At 43.9% G+C, this 23,307-nt stretch overlaps 1 pseudogene across 1 annotated transcript; it reads left to right on the forward strand.

The window, feature by feature from the left end:
* The first annotated feature begins 5,301 nt into the window (after positions 1–5,301).
* On the forward strand, positions 5,302–10,853 carry LOC309976158 (uncharacterized protein C3orf38 homolog; annotated as a pseudogene). Its single transcript has 3 exons — positions 5,302–5,342; positions 6,310–6,313; positions 9,832–10,853. The product of its transcript is annotated as an uncharacterized protein C3orf38 homolog (transcript).
* Positions 10,854–23,307: the final 12,454 nt, after the last annotated feature.

The following is a 23,307-nucleotide window of genomic DNA, read 5'->3' on the forward strand; positions in this document are numbered from 1 at the left end:
CCATTCCAAGTATCGCCACTGAATGGGTCCTTCTCCAGCTGGCCTGGCGTGTGTGTGCTAGTCAGCTTTTTTCGTCTATCTTTGCAGTTGGGCATGCTGGTCAATGCTCTAAATTGACTCGGGGACCCGCGAGTAGGATTGGAGAAACGGAGCTGAGTAGGTAGCAGTCAAATGGCCAAGTGGGAGTTGAAGGTGAATCAAGTCACCGTCAGAACTGAAGATACAGCACTGGACACAAGACCGTTCTCACCAAAGGATGAAGCAGACTTGACAAGAGGTCCCAGTGACTATTCTGATCATTATGATCCTTACTCATCTCATGTGGGGGGGGCGGGGCAAAATGGTTTTCTCAATCTCAGGTGACATGTTGATTAATATGTATTAATGGCTATCCTGTGAGTCATTAAGAGTTCCAATAAAATAGATCACCAAGAATTCCCAAAGTAAGTGGAGTTTAAGAAGGACCTTGTAGAAGAAGGAGTAAGAGTTTTGCAGATGGAGACGAGCATGGTGGTAGTTCCAGACCGAGAAACAAAATAAACAGAATTACAAGACAATATTAAAAAGTGTTCTTAGCACTGCCGGTGATCAATATTAGTCTTTGTAGTTTGGACAAGAAAGGATGATGAGAGAGAGAGACTAGTGATATCCCCTGAAGGCCGGACACTGTGCTGGGTGCTGGAGCTGCTCCTACTAGGTCTCACTCTGAGTGGATGCTCAAGTCTTTGCTTGCCATTTCTAATGCTGGAAGAGGCCAGAGTTTCCCCAGATACAGCCCTAATCCTGGGAAATGTTCCGTAGCAAAGTATTCTGTGATAGAATAAATTTGAAAGACTACCCTCTCTTGAGCATTCCTTAGAAACATTAGCATGTTACAGTCTCTGAAATGACTTTTCAGTAAAGATACCAGTTACATTTTGCTTAATCCAATGTTTTCCAAGGCTTTTGGACCACGGACTCCCACCACCCATGCCCTATCCAGTAATATTCCTTGTTCTCAGGAACACGTGTCAAGCAATGTAACCCTAAACTTGGCAAAGGCTTGCCGTTGTCAGGAACCTCGAAGGACAAATGTTTTCTGAGCGCACAGGGGCCTCAACTACAAATAGCGAGGGCTTGTTTTCCTCTGAGACCAGGTGGGGGCCTTCCACCAAGTATCTGGACTTTTCTTCGTTCTATTATTTCTCCCGGGACCCGCCCCCCCCCCCCCCCCGAGGGATAGGGCTTTAACTAAGGTCTTGACAAATGGTAATTTTCATGAATTATTGATTTAGCCAAAAATAAATGGAAAGCTTGATAATTACACAGAGATTTTCTCATGCGTCTTGCTTCTGTCCTGAGTCAATTCTTTCAGATTCTGTGACATATGAAAGAAATGGGTGCAGGTTTTGAGATACACCTTATTAAGAAGTGAATTAGCACGCAAAAGGATCAAGGGACATTTTCAGTAGACTGACCACTCAGTTCTCAAAATCTCCAGGCTACAATGTAAGTTAAGCAGGAAGAAATAAGAACTGTTAGTTAAAAAGCAGGACCTATTTAAATAAATAATAGAGAGCTAAAAGTTGATTCAAGGAGGGCTATACGGTTATTTTTTATTTATTCTCAGTTTCTCTTCTGAGAGTAGAGGATGCTGAGTCCATAATTTTTTCTTTGGTTTATTATAATACTGGTATTTCTTTTATTTAAAAGATATCACATACTTTTTATGGTAGTAGGCCAAAATTGAGTTTATATTTTAGGTGAACTTTAGAAGGATGTGGGGCATAAATAATGGACCTGAAGGATAAGGGGAGTCAGAGTGAGTTTCCTTGGTTCTCCACCTCTAGAGATTTTTAAGCTTTCCTTATGTTATAGGAGAAGGAGGTATGAGTCAGAGGGAAAGTAGGAGAGCGACAGCCTGGTGCTTCCTATCTGTCCCCCTCCCAAGGCAGGAGCTGGAGGAGAGACATCGACCCCCTAGATGAGCCAAGGGAATTTGAGAGCAAAGGAGCCTTGTGCCTCGGTCCCCAGGGAGCACCCAGGGAAGCGGCAAGCCTCAAAGAGAGAGAGCAGAAGAGGAGAAGGGCTGTGGATTCCTCAGAAAGCACCAGCAACAACTCCCTAGGGGCCCCTCAAAACTCCAGAGGCATGGAAGAAGAATCAGTCAGCTGAGACGGAGCAGGGTCTGGAGAAGCCTGGGGATCAGGAACAAGGCATGACGCAACCGTGATAGGCGTGGGCTGGTGACCAAGGACAGGAAGGACAAAGTACAGCTCATCAGATGCCCAGTGGATGGGTAACAACGGCCGAAACCCAGACTCCCTATGATATCTTGGCATCTCTAAGACCAAACCAGAGATATGGAGTGAGAGCAGGACTGGGGGCAGGGGGAGGGAGGGGGAGACCCTGAGGGTCCCCAGAATGCACTGAGATTACATTTCTGCTACTGTGAAAACAGGCGCTAAAAATGGAAACCCAGCTTCAGAAGCAGGAGACGGTTACTTTGTGCACACCTGATTTCCAGTTGGACATCTGTGTGCTCATTATATATACTCTCTGAAGTAGGCATAGACCTCCCAGGCTTAGTTAACTCACCAGAACGTATAAGGCATGCCTTGACACACCCATGCACAGCACCTCTTTCAACAAAGGTTGTTACTTTCCTTTTTAGTTCTGATTATTATTTCTCGACAATCATATACCTTTTCCAGATATATTATTAGGCAACTGAGGGCAAGACCGCAAGGTTCATCACTGCTGATATTTTCCTGCATACTGACTTGGTCATTTTATCCATCTGATCGCCCCTTCTCTTTAGCATTCTGCCCTTCAACTACTGGCATAATAGTAGCTGGGGCTGCAAGGATAATGCTTATCTTTACTAATTAAACACTAAAAGCCCAAGCTCACCTCCGAGCTTTTTACAGCTTAGCCTCTGACACGGCTCTCGCTCTTTTAAAGGATTTGGAATAATTCAAATCCTAGACTATATAGGAATGTGATTTTTATAGACCCATTTGCCCAGGAAAAAAATAACGGTTTTAGACATGGATATATATTGATTTTAAAAAATAGTTCCGGGGCTTCCCTGGTGGCACAGTGGTTGAGAGTCCACCTGCCAATGCAGGGGACACGGGTTCGGGCCCAGGTCCGGGAGGATCCCGCATGCTGCGGAGCGGCTGAGCCTGCGTGTCTGGAGCCTGTGCTCCGCAACGGGAGAGGCCACAACAGTGAGAGGCCCACGTACCACAAAAAAAAAAAAGAAAAAAAAAAAGTTCCTTCTTTGTATATGATTAGGTCTCTTTTTTTCCTTTACAAACAGGAGAATTCAATCCAGTGTACTAAACATCTCAAGAGATTATGAATGACACCAGGGAAAGTTACCAAGAAAGGGTTATTCTGAGTACGTTTCTTACGTAAACAATTTCTCTATGTGCTGTAAGGTAACCATTCAATGTTTCCCCCCCACCCCAAATGATGAACTAGTTTTCCTAATACCTATTCTTTCCTTGCTGACTTGAAATGACATGTTTCTCTTATATTTAGCTTGATACGTACTTGAATCTGTCCTGGGACATTTCATTTTGTTCTATTCATCTGTTACTTTCAGGACCACACTATCATGATAGTACTTACTACGTACTATCACTTTGAGACTCCAAACCCTAAACTACCATTCCAAAGTGTCTTGACTATTCTCACACCTTTATTTTCCTAGAAATTTAAGTTTATTAGATCAATTACCCCCCAAAATATGCTGTTTCTATTTTTACTGGACTTTAATTTCATTTACTGATTTCTTGAGGGGAAATTCAGGTATATATAATATAATACAATATAGTCCCTTCCAAGAACATGGTATGCCTTATGCTACATCATCACCATTAGCCTGTTCTATTGAATTATATTGCATGACCACAGGAAGAATTTTTCATTGTCTTCATAAAATTCCTGCATCTTTTGTTATGGTTATTCCTGTATGAGTTAAATGTATGATTGTTTTGTAAATGAATCTTTCCGCAAGATATTTTTCATGATTTTTCCTTGACATATAAGCAAGTTATTACCTTTCCCACATATATTCAATAACTGGCACCCATAATGGATACTCTTACTAGTTTCAATGTTTTTCAGTTAGACAATTATTTAATCTCTAGCTGACAAAAATTTTAAATTCTCTTTCCAAAAAGTCTAACTCATTCATTTTTCTTGCCACATTGCATTGGCTAGAACTGTAAAAATAATGCAAAAGTGATGATAAAATATCAGATGTCCTTCTTCTGTTTATGCTGTTTGTGGAATAATTCTGTATTTTACCTTTAAGTATGACGTTTGTTCTTTTTTCCACTATGGAGTCTTCATCTTATTAAAGAATTAGCTAACTTCATTTCTAATATAAAAATACACTTTAATTATAAATGAGATTCTGTATAAGGCCTTTTACAGATACTGAGATACCTGTTCTTTTTGGTTTGTTTTCTGTGATGTAATATTTTATGTTACGTCAATTTGTGTTAATGTTGAAGTGTACTCATATTCACCTCCTTGGTAATGTTGTACTGTTATTATTATTTTATTTTGCCATTGTATGTGTTTTGCTAAGATTTTATTTGGGATGCTTGTATCTGTATTCATTCAAAAGGCTAAACTTTTATTGTATTCAATTTTGGTCAGGTGTTTTTATTATGATTAATCTGGCTTTCTAAAAGGACATGAGAAATTCTACATTTTTTCCGTGCTCTGCAAGAGTATAAATAATTTATATGAGAGTAATATAAAAATTATCCATAAAGCAATTCAGATCTGGAGCCCTAATGGGGAAGGATATTCATCAACAATTTCAAAAAATCACGGTTTTTATATTCAGATTTTCTAACATTTCTTGAGTCAGTAATTATTCCTTAAAATCATTCATGAGAATTTAGATCAATATAGTAAAGTGAGCATGCTCATTACCTTACGGGGAGGAAAATAAAGGAAAAAGTGTAACAAGTAGACCAGAAATGTTGCCGAATGCATGAAAGCAAGACAGAAGAATAGAGTAGATACAGGGAACCAAGTGCTACCCAACATGCTGTAGGGCAGCGGTCCCCAACCTTTTTGGCACCAGGAACCCGTTTTGTGGAAGACAATTTTTCCACCGTCCGGGGTGGGGGTGGGGGGCGGTGTCGGGCGGAGGGGAGCGGCTGGGGGGGCGGTGGTTGGGAGGAGATGGGTTCAGGCGGTAATGGGAGCGATGGGGAGCGGCAGATGAAGCTTCATTTGCACGGCCCAGGGCAGGGGTTGGGGACCCCTGCTGTAGGAGACGCTGTCGCAGAGATGAGCGTGGTCCCGTGTAGTCTCAATGCCACAGTCAGCAGGTGGGTATGAAAAGTGGAGGAGCAGTTCCTCAGGGTGATGAAATGGGAAGCAGTGCTCAACCTCCGCCCTCTGCCCCTCCCGCTTGCAGTGTGGCTCGGCAGTGGGAAGCCCTCAGAGGTTCTGGTTCACAAGGGGCAAGCCCACCCCACCTGGTAACCCTATCGGTGACCAAACAACATAGAAAAGCATAGGCAGAGAAACAGAGGGTCTTACGAGACTTGCAAAATGTGAATTCACTGTTTTTGTAGGTTACAAAATAGTCAAACATCAGTAATAACATTTGGTCAACCTGCTTTGAACCACCAGGAAAGATCGATACTTAACTGCATTAAAAGAAGGAACAATATCCACAGGTAAAACTGCAAAGAGAAGCAGCAAAAACGCTTTTCAATAAGTAAAATTACTATTGTCAGTGATGAGCAAGAGACCACTGCATTCATAGAAAAGAATCAGCTCGACTTCTGCCTTAAGATTGAAATTTCTTCACAGAAAACCTCTTTGCCAATCCCTAAAGAAATGAGTAAAAATTAAGAAACAAGCTACCTCTCTCCCATTACAAAATGTATCAGGAAAGAAGGGAGGGAGGGAGGGAGGGAGGAAGGAAAGAAAGAGAGGAGACCTAATTCAATTTGAGCAGAGCTGGGGATAAACTTGATTCTGCTCCTACGTCTGTTTCAATCCCTAGAAACCATTCTGGTGAAGAGACATAAACCTGAGAAATCTTACTAATATTCCCAAGTCTGGAGAGATGAAAACTGAGGAGGGAGCTTTATCTTTTGACTCTTCTGATCAATAAGTAATAGAAATTACTGCTGGGGAGCAGTGAAAGCATGAGATATATTGCTGGGTGGCCTCATCCAATTGGCAGAGTAAAAACACTGATGATAGAAAAGATTTTCAAGAATGAGCAAAAAAAAAAAAAATCTAAGAGAGTAATGCGAAAAGTATATTGGTGTTGACTTTCAGGAAGGTGAGTTGCCACCCTCTATCAAACTAGAAATGATAAATTCTTCCAGGAATTTATGCTAAAGAAATGCTTGTACTTGTGCCCAAAGATGCAGAGATGCTCAATTTCCATGTTGTTGATAAAAGCAAAGTTTCTAACATCCTAAATGTCCATCAACAGAGACGTGGTTAAGTAATTTAAAAGGCTACCCTCCCAAGGAACACGCTGAAGCTGTAAAATTGGATGAGGCAGATCCACATGTCAACACTAGATTTACCATCAACTCATTTGCTTAAGTGAAAAAGGAAGTTCCAGAGCAGCATGGATAACATTATCTCACATGTAGATTTTCCCATATGACACCGAAGACATAAATACACACATATGTATAGGCCTCAGTGGGGGAAAACAATGAACACTCAACTCTTGACGGTGGTTATCTTTAAGAAGACGAGTTCAAGAGATACGGAAAAGGGGATTTCTTGGTTTTGCTGTACTTAATTGTTTGATTTCTTTCTATGACAATACGGTCGTGTTTCACTTGTATAATATTTGCTTAATAAACATAAAACATGCTAAAATCATTCTATTCATCAGTGTTCAAATTGTGTATAGTACTCAATTATAATTTTTAAAATACTGGATCTGTTTACTTCATGATTCTAATTCTTATTTAGTACACTTGTGTTTTAGCCTCTCCTTTATTTTTTTAATTAAGCTTGCCAGAGTTATGTACGTTTATTTATTTTGTTCAAAAACAAAAAACTGAGAAGTAAAACCACCATTTTCTATTTTCTGATTCATTTATTTTTGCTTGTAAGTTTATTTCCTTTTTTCTTCTTTCCTTAGATGCATTTTGTGGCTCTGTTCTAGGATCTTGAGCAAGAAGAGAGATCATATTTTATTTATTTTCATTTCTTTGTTGTTCAGTGATGGAAGTTTTTAGGGTTATAGATTTTATCTAAGTAGAACTTTGTCCACATCCCAAGCTTTTCTATGTGCCGCCTGTATCGAGCTAATGCTTACTTGCTATGGGTTGGGCATTGTGTTATGAACCTCACATACAACCTCATACACAAGACTCCTGCCTCATTTTGCACGGGCGAGCCAAAACAGCTCTTTGGGGGAGTGAGCACTCCCTCATTCTTAGCCCATGTGGCCTGGGAAGCCTGGATCCAGCCTGATTTACAGGCGTGGACACAAAAGCCAGAACTTGGCCATAGTGATTTGTTCACAACCAGGCCAATGACCCAAACCCAGTTAATTAAAACCTTTCATGAGACTTTTACTAAGTCTTAGAAGAAAAATACACTCTTTATCATGGAATCTTTAGCCACATAACAAAATGAAAACAGGTGTCTTTGCCTCCTTGTGGATAGAGTTTGCCTGAGATTGAAAACAAACACAAGGGTGTGAAACTGTACTGCCTAAGAGCAGGAGAGTGACTTTATCCAGAAATGTAGCACAGCAGCCCACCTGGCACTTGTGGCCATGAACTTGAAGTACAACAAATCAGCACAGTTGTATTTTCTTGAGTCATGTGCAGTTTGTTGCCTGTGTCCGGGCTGAAATACATCAAGATTAGGGACGAACCAAGGTGGAGTGTGTCAAACAAATACTCTGAAGTCAAAGAAGAAAAGGGAGTTAAGGGAGGGACTGTATGAAAACCATAGAACCTAAGCTGAGTGGGAGAAAAGGGAAGGTGTGAGTGTGTATCAAACAGTGAGAAATGGTAAAAGCAGTGGATCTGAGGTGAGGGACTGGAGAAATAAGATGTGATGTTACAAGGCTTTTCGAGATAGTGCAGTTATTGGTCATGATAAGACCTAAGGCAGTACTTTTAAAACAGTTTTTGACCTTGACCTAGAGTAAAAAATACATTTTTTATCACAACCCAATACACATACACATACATGCATCTCTACACGCATCTCTCTCCATGTATCTTATTTATTTATTTATTGGAATTGGCTCATATGATCATAGAGGCTGGCAAGTCCAAAATACTAGCTTTATGCTAGATGTTTTATCTGTATCAAGTCTAAACCTTACAGCTCTCCTACAGGATCTTAGGTGCTGGGCCAGGCTCAGAAAGCTGAACAGGTGTCAGTAGGGATGCATTGCAGATCTGCCTGGCTGCGATCTTTCCACTCCACTGCACTTGCAGTGATCTGGGGGCCAACGGTGTGCCCCAGAAGGCTTGTTAGCACATGCTCTCTATCAATTTGGCCAACACACATGACTTCACAGGAGAGCAAGCATTTGCCACCAGCCCCGCTGGTCCTTTTGTAGAACTAACCTTGCCAGGTGTACCTCTAGCATCCTTGGATCAAGTACCAATTAAAACTGAAGTGCAGTGTCATTAGTCACACAATTTTGAGCAGCTGCAGTTTAACTCCATTAAATTCACATCACCAAACTGACATAATGAAGGACTGCTGACAGAAGGAAAATAGGTATAAATCATACCTTCATGTACATTTGAATCATGGTGGAGTCATATCTAATACTCAACCACTAAGTGTAGACACTCTTAATTCAGTAAAATTTATCATTAAAAGATCCTTGGAATTTATACACAGATGAATTTCTGATCATACACCCGTTACAGAAATACACTGGGATACATCAGATCAAACCTAACATCCCCATTTCACAGACGAGGGACTGAGGGATTATATGAAAGAGTAACTAACATTTATATTGTGCTGAGTTCTGGAGTTGAAATATCTGAGTTTAACCCTGACTCCACCATCTGTCAGCTGCCTGATCTTGGACAAGTTACCTAATCTCTCCTGGCTTCAGTTTCCTTTTCTGTGCCATGAAGATAACAGTAATGTGATTGTCTATCATGACTGAGTTGATGTGAGCAATAAATGAGTTAATGCATATGAAAGGCTTTATAGAGTGCCTGACTCACAGAAATTGCTCAAAAAATGGTAAATATGTAATTGCTATTATTCCCTTTTACTTACTTTTAGACATGACAATGGGAACCTCTTGTAGCCAAACTTATGGGATGGGTGCTTTATATCTTGTTTGCGAGGGTATCTCCACAGCAGGAATAAAGGACTTTAAAACATGTAATTCTCTTTGAGGAAATAGGGGTTTCTTGCTGGAGAAAACTGCAAGATTGTGAGCTCCATGACAGTGAAAATAAATCTGCCTTGAACACATTTCGCCAGCACATGGTGGGTGTGCGGTAGGTCTTTTCCGACTGATATACTTAACTGACCATCTAGTTAGAACAGAAGGCAGGCACTAGAAAAGCTCATTAACAATAAAAGGAAGAAAATAAGTACCCATCAAAGAAAGAGAATTTGGCCAAAGGAATGCCAAAATGGAATTTATAATGTTCATGGATCTAATGAAAATGTATAATGGAAATGATATTTAAAGATACAAACAACATGCAGTCAAATGCAAACTGTGCAATAAAGATCACGCAGGATTAGGGGATCTGTTGCCAAGGTGCCAGCCTGGTGGGCCTAAGGGGGCGACGTTATTGGCATCCTCTCCCCCCCTTTCTGGGGGTTGAGAAGTCGGGGCTCAGCTACCCAGAGATGGAGGGCTGTCGTAACCTGCTCGGCCTATTGGACAACGACGAGATCGTGGCCCTATGCGATACCATCACCAACCGCCTGGTGCAGCCTGAGGACCACCAAGATGCCATTCGTGAAATATTAGTGTACAGTCAAGGTGCAGAAGAACTTTTGAGGCGTAAAACAGTCCACCGAGAAATCATATTTAAGTACTTGGCGACACAGTGGGTTATTCTACCTCCAGCTACTGAAAAACACAACCTTATTCAGCATGCGAAGGATTACTAGAAAGAGCAGTCACAACTGAAACTGAAGGAAGTGGCAGGGCCAGTTAAGACACAGGACATGAGACTCTCTGAACAGCAGGAGAAAGAAGACGAAAAAGCTGAAAAGTGTGATTTTCGTCGATTAGGCGCAGAATTCTGTCACTGGTGCTTTGAACTTCTTAATTCTCAGAATGCTATTCTGGGACCACGTCAAGAAGAATGGGGGCCACAGCACTTCTGGCATGATGTCAAGCTTACGTTCTATTACCACACATCTGAAACAAAATGCGATAGACTACCATGGAGCAGAAATTGTGAGACTTCGTCTGCTGTCACTAGTGAATGACGAATAACTTTTTCTCAGTCCCAACCTAAATTCCCATGGACTGAAATGCACTTCTCCCCATGGTCTCATTATGGTTAGAGTTTGCTGGGACCGTCCACCGAGGGAACACCTGTTGGGGCATTTTTGAACAGATTTTTGGACTCATCCACTGCCCTTTTGTGGAAAATCAAACGTATCAACCTGAGAATTATTGGAGAGAGTTCCCTTGCTCCTGCGACATTAATGAAAGCAGCTATTACACTTGAACCAAGTGATCTAGAAGCCTTTTATAATGTAAACACTTTATGTGGTCCAGTGAAGTACGACTCAATGTAAGGCAGGCACTGGATAGTGGGACTGGAGACCAAACTTTATCTAGTGGAAAGGAGGCACTGTTGAACAAAAGAGAATTAATTTTACCTAGCCCTTGAAGCACTGAGTACTATATGTCAGTCTGAAAAATCTTGTATACAGAAATTCTTCCAAATACTACATCAGTAATGTTTAAGTGATTTCAGATTGGGGGACTGACATACTTTAGCTGAAATGTCTTTCTTGACTACAGGTTAACATATTATGTGAACACTTGCCTCCTTCTACTTGAGTTGCAGCAAATGTTCTGAAAGCTTCATGCAATTCATCAAATAAATCCCACTTTAAATGTTGTAAAAAAAAAAAAAAAAAAAGATCACGCAGGATTAGAAATTCAGAAAAGAAGTTGCTCACTGAAGGCTGGAAGAATCAGAAGCCTGAGGAGAGGATTCCTTTTTTTAATGCTTACAGTTTGGGTAGGTGGAAGGACAGAAAACTTCCAGGCAAGGGGAACGGCACAAGTAACAGCATCAAGGTGGCAATAAACATGGGCAGAGATGATGAAACGAACCGGGAAGAAATGACGACTCTTTTTAAAGGTGTGGCGCGTGGTGCCGTGGCCGCGTTGCCTGCAGTAGCCGGGGCAGTTTGCGACACGTTCTTTGAGATCTTCCTCGCGCTCAGGAAAGAGGAGCCTCTTTATCTATTATGTGGATGCTTCCGGTCACCTAAACAGGTGCCTCCTCACAGCCTCTAATTTGGATGAGCCCAGCAGCCCTACGAGAAATAACTGGACCTCACCTATAGGTAGGGCTACTACAAATATGTTTGAGAATTTTGGAAAGGGTGTGCGTGTGCATGTGTGTGTGTTATCTAGTTTACAGGTATGGAAAAGAGGGCGGTTAGTGACAGAAGGAATGACAACTCAGGGACAGGGCAGTCACGAGGTGGTGGCCCTGACATCAGTGTCACGTTGTGATCAAATCAGACCCTTCTCAGGGTCTCTCTGGGTGGCAAAACTGAAAAGAGCTGTTTCACCAGGATCCCAAGCTGCTCTCCGGGAGGTGAGCAGAATCTGAAGGGACTTAATCACCCAGTGTCCCTGTGCCCGTCCTCCTACACAGGGAGCCACCTACAGGAGAGAGAACCTAGTACCAGGTACCAGGAGGCAAGTAGCCAAGGACTCCAGGTAATGGCAGTAAAGTGAAACAAGCATGTCAAGGTGTTAAAGGTCAAAAGTGGTCCCCGAAACACCTGAACGGCAAAGGTGGGCCGCATCACCAGAGAAGGGGCAGAAGGCATGCAGCTCAGGTTATATGTGAGACCCCAGCTCACACCAAAACTGTCACAGACACACTCTTTTGGGCAATGTGACCCAGAGTTTTCTGCTGGCCAGACTCCCCTGGGACCCTTGTTAGGCGTGCGAGAAGCCCTGCCTGCCCTCACTACTAAGTAAGGATCTCTAGTGGAGGGCCCAGAAAGTCCTTTGAATAACAAGCATTTACCCCGAGGGAAGGGGTTATTCTCACCACTGAGGAAGTCTGGACAACTCTAATTTCAGAGACTTCTTGAAAGGTGCAAACGTGGAAGGTGGCAGTCTGGTCACTTAGCACATAGAGGCTACTGACACGGCAGAACTGTTAAAGTGAGTGATGCTAGCTGGTGGCACGGAGAGGATATTTGGGTGACAGCTGTGAACAACTTCGAGTTGGCACGCTTTGCCGATGTCAGCCTGTGCCTGTGGCATGCATTAAATAGGCCACAAATCCTGGGCAAGAGGGACAGTCCGCCATCAGCAAATGTATCATAAGTCTTCCTCCGTAAGAATTTTCCTGATGACAGTGTAGGAAACAAATCTAGATATTCCACTGAATCAATGCTGTCATTAACAGATTTACAATGTAATCAATAATATAGGCACTTTAATCAAATGAACCACATAGGAATAACAGTATTAAATGCCTGACAGCTTTAGAAGTTATATATCTGTCCCTCGCTCTATAAATCTATATGTATTTTTCTATCAATAGAGATAAAAGGAAATGCATATAGAAATGCAGATATATTCCTTTGAACAACTACCAGCTTCCCCTTAAACTTACCTCAATTTTCAAACGGCATGCTAACTATAAAATAAAGTGCGCCACAAGTTTGTCAAGCACATCTTTAGGAGCTGGAATAAAGTTTCCATGCCCCAGAAGATAAAGCTTTTGCACAAGACAGAGAGAAAAAGACTCATGGGAGCTCACTGGGAAGAACCTTCTATGCCTTTCTGCCTTTGCATCCTACAAATATTGTCTACTTTGCAAGTTGGAGGTGTCCCACCACTTTAATATTAATTTGCATTTCCTGTCTTATATCGATTTGGCTGGAGTTTGCATAAGCTGCGGCGCTTTGCCCACCAAGAGAGAAAGTCATTCAAGTAAACTTTTCTTTCTTTCTGGAATTCACCCCAGTCCCCTCCTTTTCTCTCTCCCCCTTCGCCTTCACCCCTCTCTCAGCCCAGCTCTGCCCTTCCCTTTTAAAAAAGTTGCATTAGTTCTTTACAAGTGAACAAGAACAGAACCAAATGTTTCACATCTGCTCTCCGAGTTCACGGATTAGCATGAGAATGAGTGGCCAGTGTTTCAATGATGCACAGTCCAGTGGATGAGAATGGGGGCTCAAGCCCGCTATCAGAGGGCTCTCTGGCTCCTGCCAGATGTCCTAGGCCCAGGACACAAAAGCAGTGAACCCAGGGCTTTAACAAATCACCTTTCTCTGGGTCTAATCACTCAAGAAAAGGTTTTGTTGTGGGTTTGGAGAGGGTCAGGTTGGTCTTTCTCCAGTGATCTGTAGCTGCGCCCAGCCCCTCCAAGCCTTCACCCCGGGGGCTTTCTAAAGAGACCTCTTATTTCTCTCCCCCAAATGCAGGGCTCTGAGGGCAAAAGCTGCATGCCAGGGTCCCCCGAAGGCTCAAGGGCTGCAGGGGACTCATTAATCAACGGTGGCAACGTCGCTGGTCTGGCACTCACTCTCTCTGTCTGCACAATAAAGACTTTAGCAAGAATAAAATGGCTCAAGGGGCATGTACAGGGTCAGGCCTAGTGGCAAGATGGTTCCAGTGTGACCACAGTCAGAGGAATCCTGCACTTCCTGGAGGGAAGGCCCATAAACTGGAAAGCGGTGGTTCTCAAAGTGTGGTCCCCGGACCAGCATCATCAGTATCACCTGGGAACTTGCCAGAAATGCAGATTCTCCGCTCCACCCTGACATCCTGAGCAGAAACTCTGGGGTGGGCTCAGTAATGTGTTTTTAAGACATCTGCCAGGGGACTGTCATCTCTAGAAAGTCTCCTTAGTTCCAAAGAAAAGAAACTCTAGGAAAATTTTTCGTTTTTTACAGTAATTTTACACCTGTACATGTTTTTTTGTTTGTTTGTTTGTCTGTTTTGCGGTACGCAGGCCTCTTACTGTCGTGGCCTCTCCCGTTGCGGAGCACAGGCTCCGGATGCGCAGGCTCAGCGGCCATGGCTCACGGGCCCAGCCGCTCCGCGGCATGTGGGATCCTCCCGGACCGGGGCACGAACCCGTGTCCCCTGCATCGGCAGGCGGACTCTCAACCACTGCGCCACCAGGGAAGCCCCCGTACCCGTTTTTATTCTCATCTTAGATAGGGTGACCAACCATCCTGATTTGTCTGAGACTGTGGGGTTTCCCAGGAAGTGGGACTTCCAATTCTAAAACTGAGAAAGTCCCCGGGAAAACCGGGACAAGTTGGTCACCCTATCTGAGGAGCAGGGCCAGTTTGATTATTCCTGGACTGACCTGCATTCCTTTCCACCTGTCTGTTGCTGCCCTGCTTTTCCATCACCTTCTGGGTTGGAGGGGACAAAGAAAAAGAGATTAGCGAGAGAGCCGTCAGCCAATTAGAGAGTTCTCATAATGCAAGAACAACAGAGGGCTGAAAAACAACGAGAGGAAGGCAGCGACTACGCAGAGGCCGTGGGTTTTGTATGAAAAATGTCTCCTTTGACAAGGAAGTGCCGCCTTTGGAGAGAAGGCTCGGAAGCTTCTTCCTGCACTCAGGATGACAGGGTATATATTCTTGGTCACCCTTCCATAATCTTAGCAGAAAAATCATTAAACCAGTTAATTCTTTATACTCCCCATTATACATTCTATATATTTCAGTTAGGATGCTGTCCTATTTCATCCTGATTTATCTCCTCTGCTGCTCTTTAGGAAGTCATGTATCTGGGCCCCGAGGTTAAAGGTGAGATTTAAACCAGAGATAGAATTTGAGAGAGTTCCCTGCACTTGAGAGCGTATATGGAAAGGGAAGAGCTGCCTTTGAAAGTCAGGGATCTGTAAACTGATGCGATGCCAGACACAGGCGGAAGGAAGGATTACACGTGGTCACTCTGGACTGGAGGGGGTACTTATGCGATAGGTATGCAAAGGTCACAGCACCGCCATGCTACTTGACGTAGAAGTCTTACACCACAGGAAGTGATGTGATCCGGCAGCTGTGCAGGGCCAGAGAGGTAGTATTTGGTCCCTAAGATAAGAAGAAAAGGTCTGGTAGTGACGGTGAGGAATATGCTCATTTGCAAAGATGGCAACGCATTATTAAACTCCTGATCAAATTTGGGAATGTTTCATTTAAAAATTATAGAAAAAACGAGAAAGGGAAAAACTAAAGTGCAGTAAAAGGGGCATAGGTTTTGGAGCTCAACAACGTCGAGTTCAAACCTTGCCCTTTTACTTACTTATTATGGGACCTTGGGCAAGTTACTTAAGCCTCCTTTTACTAGAAATCTGGACAAATAACATCTGTCTCCAAAGGGTTCTTTGAGGATTAAATAAAGTGATAAAATCCTTTGCAGGGTACCTGGTACACAGCAGGTGCTCCCTAAATGCCGAGGAGCAATGTGATATAGTAGCAAGGGTTTGGATTTTTGCTTCAATAGAGACTTAGTTTCCAACTTCTAACTCTGACCCTTTTGAGTATGTGTCTTTAGTCATTTAAGCTCTATGTGTGAGACTAACTGTGTCTGTCTCTGAGAATGCTTTAAGGATGAAATGCGCTTTCATACACAAAGCGCTCAGCACTTGGCTGGGTGTCACCCCCCCTTCCCCAAATCGTGTTAACCAAACCCTTCTCGGAATTCCCACATAGCTCTCTTAAACTTCTCCCGCCCCCCATGCATGGTCATTGGGTACCTTCCAGGCTTCTCCTCTCTAAGTTCTCTGTGTGCATCTGTGTGTCTCTAACACCTGGCAATGAACACTGAGATGAACTGAGCCTTAGAGAATGGACATCTGGTAACTATGAGGACCAGTTTAACCCCAATCCCTGGATCTGGGAAAAGCAGGTGGGAGAATGCCTATAGGTTCACTGATTTCTCTGGGGCAGAGCCTGGGCACCAAGGGGTGAGGGGCAGGGCTTGGACTCAGGACTTCGCCCCCTGTGAATGCTCCTCCTACAGGCAGGCCCTCTTTTTTTTTTTTTTTAATTGAAGTACAGTTGATTTACTATGTTGTATGAATTCCTGCTGTACAGCAAAGTGATTCAGTTATACATATATATACATTCTTTTTCATATTCTTTTCCATTATGGTTTATCACAGGGTACTGACTATAGTTCAATACTGTATATTGAATACAGTACGACCTTGTTGTTTATCCATTCTATATATAATAGTTTTCATCTCCTAACCCCATACTCCCAATCCATCCCTCCCCCACCCCTCCCCCTTGGCAACCACAAGTCTGTTCTCTCTGCCTGTGAGTCCACTTCTGTTTCATAGATAAGTTTTTGTGTCATATTTTAGATTCCACATATAAGTGGAATATCATATGGTATTTGTCTTTCTCTTTCTGACTTACTTTTTTTTTTTAATTAATTAATTAAATTTATTTATTTTTGGCTGCGTCGGGTCTTCGTTGCTGCGCGCTGACTTCCTCTAGTTGAGGCGAGCGGGGGCTTCTCTTCATTGCGGTGCGCGGTCTTCTCATTGCGGTGGCTTCTCTTGTTGCAGAGCACAGGTTCTAGGTGCACAGGCTTCAGTAGTTGTGGCACGCGGGCTCAGCAGTTGTGGCTCTGGGGCTCTAGAGCACAGGCTCAGCAGTTGTGGCGCACGGGCTTAGTTGCTCCAAAGCATGTGGGATCTTCCCGGACCAGGGCTCGAACCCGTGCCCCTGCATTGGCAGGTGGATTCTTAACCACTGTGCCACCAGGGAAGCCCCTGACTTACTTCACTTAGTATGATAATCTCTAGTTCCATCCACATGGCTGCAAATGGCATGACTTCATTCTTTCATGGCCGAGTAATATTCCATTGTGTCTCTGCACCACATCTCCTTTACCCTTTCATCTGTGTTTCCAGGTCTGCGCTGTCGTGAATAGGGCTGCTCTGAACATAGGGCTGCGTGGATCTTTCGAACTACAGTTTTGTCTGGATCTATGCCCAGGGGTGGGACTGCTGGATCACATGGTAGCTCCATCTTTAGCTTCTTCAGGCACCTCCATGCCGTTTCCCACAGTGGCTGCACCGACTTACGTAGGCAGGCCTGCTTCTTGCTGCCCCGACTGCTGTGGCCCTCCTGGGCTCTGAGGATCTGGGAACCATGTCAGGTGGAGTCCAGGTTGGACTTCACCAGACCTCTGGTTGGGTTTTGTTTCTGTGCTTCTGCTCTCCAGGCAGTGAGCAGCCCGCAAAAGAATCCTGGAGTTGCAGTCGGCCTTTGGGTCAGACCTCCAGGCTGCATACACCTGGGCAAGAACTGTGGCCCCATCACCATCCAGGGGGCACTCACCAGGCCCAGCCCTCCCGGGTGGTCTTCCCTGCACCTCGTGAGGCAAGCAGGAGGCAAGGCCCAGGTGTGGGATCATACCCAGCTGCGACCTGGAGATCACTAAGCTGCCTGACGTCACCGGCTGGTTGGCAGCCCACTCAGGACTCTGGGAAGCCTCTCTGATTCGGGCTGCCCTACTACACGGCCTCCTCCAAACCCGCCTCTTCACCCCCAGTTTCCTCCTCTGCAAAATGAAGGCGTTCGATGCAAGGAGCTCTAGAAGGGTGAGCCCAGGACAGACCATCTAGTCCTAGGACTCTCCACCTCCTTAGCTCTGACTTGTGGAGGCTGCTGGGGGTAAGACCACACGCTGCGAGCTAGTCGGGCAGCCTTAGGATCCCATGTGACCTTGGGGAGGCATGTCCACAGGCCTTAGCCTCCTCAGAGAAATGGAGATAACGATACAAACAGTTACAACGTCCTAGGTTTCTGGTGACATCTGCAAGGAGTCAATATATGTGAGCCGCAGGAGCTACACCAAGCACTGAGGGCCACCACGTGTTAGCCGAGGTCCCCTTGTCGTGGAGTAGATCCACCTCGCAGTGATTTCAGTGGGGGCCTGGAAAACAAGGACTGGCTTTAAGCCCAACTCTGGGGCTCTGTCCCCTGTTATCTGCTTGATCCCCTGCCTCCAGCCTGACTCACCCATTGTGGTCAGAGTGGACGCCCCGCCTGCTGATGACAGCTAACATTTCCTGCTTTTGCTGTGTGCGTACCCTTTAATACATCCTTCATAGCGCATACAACAGCTGCAGTGCGAGGATGAGGAAACAGAGGCACAAGGATGCTGAGTAAGTTGCCCGTGGTGGTGAGTAAGTGGCCAAGTCTGATGTGAGACCCTGGAGGTAGGGCAAGCAGGGGTTTTGCCGAGCAAACTTTCTAGAAGGTGGTGATGGAAGGGGAGGCCACTTGACCTTGAGCTGGTTTTCCAGCAGAGTCCCTGCTCCCCAGGGCTGCTTGCAGCGCCTCTGTCCTGGAAGAAGAGAAAGGCAAGGGGTGGGCTGAAGGCTGACCTCTCAGCAGCTGTTGTTTCATTAACAATTTCCACTTGTTTATAAATCATAAGCGGAAGCTGATGTGTTTGTAACCCAGCAGGGTTATCTGCGGGCTTGTCCCTGGCTCTGCCTTGGGTTTGGGATGATGCTGGTGAGCTCATGTGAAGCCTCTTTGGCTCGCTGGGTCCATCTCCAGTGCAGAGTGGACCAAGCAGCATCGGTGAGGGAGACAAAACCAGGCTCTTGTTGTGTTTTTGCTGCAGTGTTGCAAGCAGATGGCAGCATGAGTCCTGCTGTGGCCCAGTTCAGTGGAGCAAGGACCACCAGCAGATCACCAGGGGCTCCCTCTGCACCAGAGATCGGGGCAAAAAGCAGCCCAGGGCCCCAGTCAGCTGAACAAAGGAGGCCCCAGCACCCACCTAATTGCCCCCAAGCACAGGACCAAGAGGAGGTGGAACAAAAGGCAGCCGCCTTGCAGAGTGAGCCCCAAAGAAGAGCAGCCCAGCCTGACTTCCACTGGCCTCTAAATCTTGAACCGGGATTCAAGTGCTATTTAGCATTGGTGAATTGGGACTTGAAGCAGAATTAATGGCCTCCAAATTGTATCTTTCCTCCCAGCCATCCATTAGTTGTTCTGGCAGAAGGATAATGACACTTCAGGAAAAACAGCCGCAGAATCGAGTCTTGTTCATCGCATCCCTGGAGCGAGTTCAAAAAAGTAAAAACTTTCCAATAATATATTTTCCCTCAGGGTGAGAGTGAACAGGTCACCATTCCTTTCTCTTAAAAGAAAAGCATATTTGTTTGTTTTCAAATAATGAAATTTTGGAACCTTTCGGATTTTACGGTAGAGGACTGTTTTTGTTTTAAATTGTAGTGATAGTGTCTGATCTTTATTGCTGGGGTGGTTTGTTTTACCCAAGGTGCATCTCCTTCCTGGTGAATCTCACTGCCCAGAGAGAGGGAAGTGGACACGACTGAGGTCGAGATGGTGCTGTGACATGCATGGTTCCCCTTCAAGAGTCTTTTCAGTCATTTTGGGAAATTGGTGCTGACGTCAAAGCTGAAAGCCAGATCCAGTAGAGACTGAGAGTGACGCTGATGAAGCCACTGGCTCCGTTAGAGAAAGGGTGATGCCCATATCACTTTAAATCCTTTTGAAGGCACTTAGCGTTCAGAAGTAGCAGGAAGATGTCAATGAGGAATTTAATGCCTATATTCCAACCAGCACTGGACTAGAAGCTGAAATACCCCAGGATCTGTGACGCCCCAGCTGCAGATCAAGAGGGGCCGAAAGGATCTAACCAGTAGTGCGTGTGTGTGTGTGTTATATGAGTTCTGCTGTGGCCAGGTCCAGTGGAACAAGTACCAGCATCAGCTGATAGTGAAGAAATATAATTTGCAAGTTGTTTTATATTTCAGGGCATGTTGTATTTGTAAACAGAAAATAATACTATCTAATTCGTGTCATTGTTTAAATCAGGGCCCCCAAATCAACTGTCCACGGAGGAGACAAGTGATGTGAACAAGTGAAGCAGTGGAGGACAGAAAGCAAGTTAATCCAACTCAAGCCTGTCGTTGCCAAGTCACAATGCACACCCAGTATTGCCATATATATTCACTTTTCAGGAGACCCTGGAAGCTCTGGTTTTTTCAGTGTGAAACTTTTCTTTTAAATTGGCTTAATTGTTAAACACATATACCTACGATCCCATCTATGGGCCTCATCCAGCCCACAGGCTTCCTGTTTGAAACCTCTGATCTAAATCAATGCTTTTGCCTGAAGAAAAGATGAAGCAAGGGCTTCGCTGATATTCACAGTCTCATTACTGGTGCCTGAAGCCAGTGGAAACAGGGGGAGCAAGGGGGAGCTAACACGGGCTGCTTGGAAGGAATTAAATCCCTTTTCAGAATTGGTCCTAAACCCGCAAGCCCTGAAGTGTCGCCTAATGTCAATATTTTTTCTCTTCCCCTCTGTTCTCCACACCTGCCCTTCCCCTCCTGCCACCAAGCTTATGTTGTTTTAATGTCTGGCTGGTTGGCTGTTCATAATTCAATAGAGGAAATGAATAAGAAACACATAAGTCTTCTGCTTACTTGTCGAGTCAACAGTAAAGCAGTCTCACGGCTGAAACCCCTGTGGGTTCTTTAGATTAGGATTGACACATATACACTACCATGTGTCAAATGGATAGCTAGTGGGAACCTGCTGTATAGCACAAGGAGCTCAGCTTGGTGCTCCGTGATGACCTAGATGGGTGGGATGGGGGCGAGGTGGGAGGGAGGTCCAAGAGGGAGGGGATATAGGTATACATACGGCTGATTCACTTCATGGTACAGCAGAAACTAACACAACATTGTAAAGCAATTATACTCCAATGAAACAAGAAAACGAAGAAAAAAAAATAGGCCTTGGGTTTTCCAGGAAGCTGTGAGATGTGGGAAGGGTCTGTGAACAGGAGGGCAGGAGTCCTGGGATCAAATCCTGGCCCTGCCACTAACTAGGTGTGTGCCCCAGGTGAGCCTCATGTGCTTCCTCAGCGGGCATGGGGAGACTCTGGTTGGGCTATGATGTCCAAGGCTTCTCCCAGTTCTGCATGATCATCTACGATATTTGCTCTTCTTGTCTTTTCTTTCTTTGGATGGAGGGCAGAGGCTGAACTTGAGCACAAAATGAATTCAGCTGAGCTTGGTATTGGACTGGGTGCAAAGAGGAGAACACACAGTTGAATGAGTAAAAGCCTAAAATCCCGTAACTAAAATTACAGTGAGATACTATCTTGAGGTATTATTCCATGTTTGCACACTTTCTCCTTTATTTTCTTTTTTCCCCTTCCTCCAAGTTAAGTAAGTAGCTGGTTCTGCCTTTATTGCTACTAGCAAAGGATTCAATAGAATAGTCTAGAAAAAAAATGATAATGTCTTCATATTCTTGGAGAAGGCAGAGGTTTCTTAAACAGGATATTAAAAATAACGGTAAAAGAAGATTTTCTAAAAATAAATTAAAATTATTTATAAATGGATAAATTGGACTTCATTAAATTTAAGTACTTTCATTGGGACAAAATATTTGCAATGCACATAACCAGTTAAGGACCTGTATCCAAAATATGTGAGCAACTCCTATAGATAGGTAGTTTTAAAAAGAAAGAAAATCCACTTGAAAAGTGAGCAGGGTACTTAAATGTGCACTGCACAAACGGAACTACCCAAATGGCAATAAATACATTAATATGTGCTCTACATCACGTCCATCAGGGGAATGCAAACTGAAACCACAGTGGGATCTTACTATATGCCCACCTGAATGAATAAAACTGAGAAGACTGAAAATATCAAGTGCTGATGAGGATGCCTAACAATCAGAACTCTAATGCATTGTGGGTGTGTGTGTAAATCGGTACTACCACCGTGGAAAGATGTTTGGCAAGATCTTCTCAGGCTGAGCACACACCTGAACTATGTTCCAGAAATTCTACTCCTGCGACGGTGGTCCAAAAGCAGTTCTACTCCATTACAGACGGGTGCCTGTGTCCCCAAAGACATACACAGAACTTACCATAGTGACTTTACTGTTAGCCCCAAATTGGAAACAGTCTGATGGATAAATAAAGTATAGCTGATTCAAACAATGGGCTAGTACATAGCATTAAGAAAGAACTGCTGATGCAAGCAGCAACATGGATGAATCTCACAGACTTTTGAGTGTAAAAAAAGAGAAAACACACAAAAGAGTTCATACAGTATCATTCCATTTAACTAACAGCAAAGGAAACCACTGACAAAGTGAAAAGACAACCTACTGAATGGGAGAAGATTTTTGCATATGATATGATTAATAAGGGCTTCATATCCAACATATATAAACAGCTCACACAACTGAATGTCAAAAAAACAAACAACCTGATTAAAAAATGGGCAAGAGAACTGAATAGCCATTTTCCCAAAGAAGAAAAGATGCTTATCATCACTAATCACCAGGGAAATGCAAATCAAAACCACAATGAGTGGCTTTAACCAACAGAACTCGAACAGAACAAAACCACAACCTCACACCTGTCAGGTAGCTATCATCAAAAAGAACACAAATAACAAACGTTGGAGAGGGTGTGGAGAAAAGGGCATCCTAGTGCACTGTTGGTGGGGATATAAATTGGTGCAGCTACTGTGGAAAACAGTATGGAGGTTCCTCAAAAAACTAAAAATAGAACTACCTACCATATGACCCAGCAATTCCACTCCTGGGTATATATCCGAAAAAAACCCCACACAAAACACTAGTTCGAAAAGTTACATGCATCCCAATGTCCATAGCAACCTAAGTGTCCATTAACAGATGAATGGATAAAGAAGATGTGGTGTATATATACAATGGAATACCACTCAGTCATAAAAAAAGAAGGAAATTTTGCCATTTGCAGCAACATAGATGGACTTGGAGGACATTATGCTAAGTGAAATAAGTCAGACAGAGGAAGACAAATACTGTATGATATCACATACATGTGGAATCTAAAGAATACAATAAACTAGTGAATATAGCGAAAAAGAAGCAGACTCACAGATATAGAAAACAAACTAGTGGTTACCAGTGGGGAGAGGGAAAGGGGAAGGGGAAACATAGAGGTAGGGGAAAAACAGTATACGTCAATTATATCTCAATAAAACTGGAAAAAAAAGAACAAGCAAGACTGACCTTTAGTGATAGAAGTCAGAGTAGGGACTGCCTTTGAGAGGG

The sequence above is a fragment of the Leucopleurus acutus genome (genome assembly GCF_964270905.1).
Source record: "Leucopleurus acutus genome assembly, chromosome: 19".
NCBI classification, from domain to species: domain Eukaryota; kingdom Metazoa; phylum Chordata; class Mammalia; order Artiodactyla; family Delphinidae; genus Leucopleurus; species Leucopleurus acutus.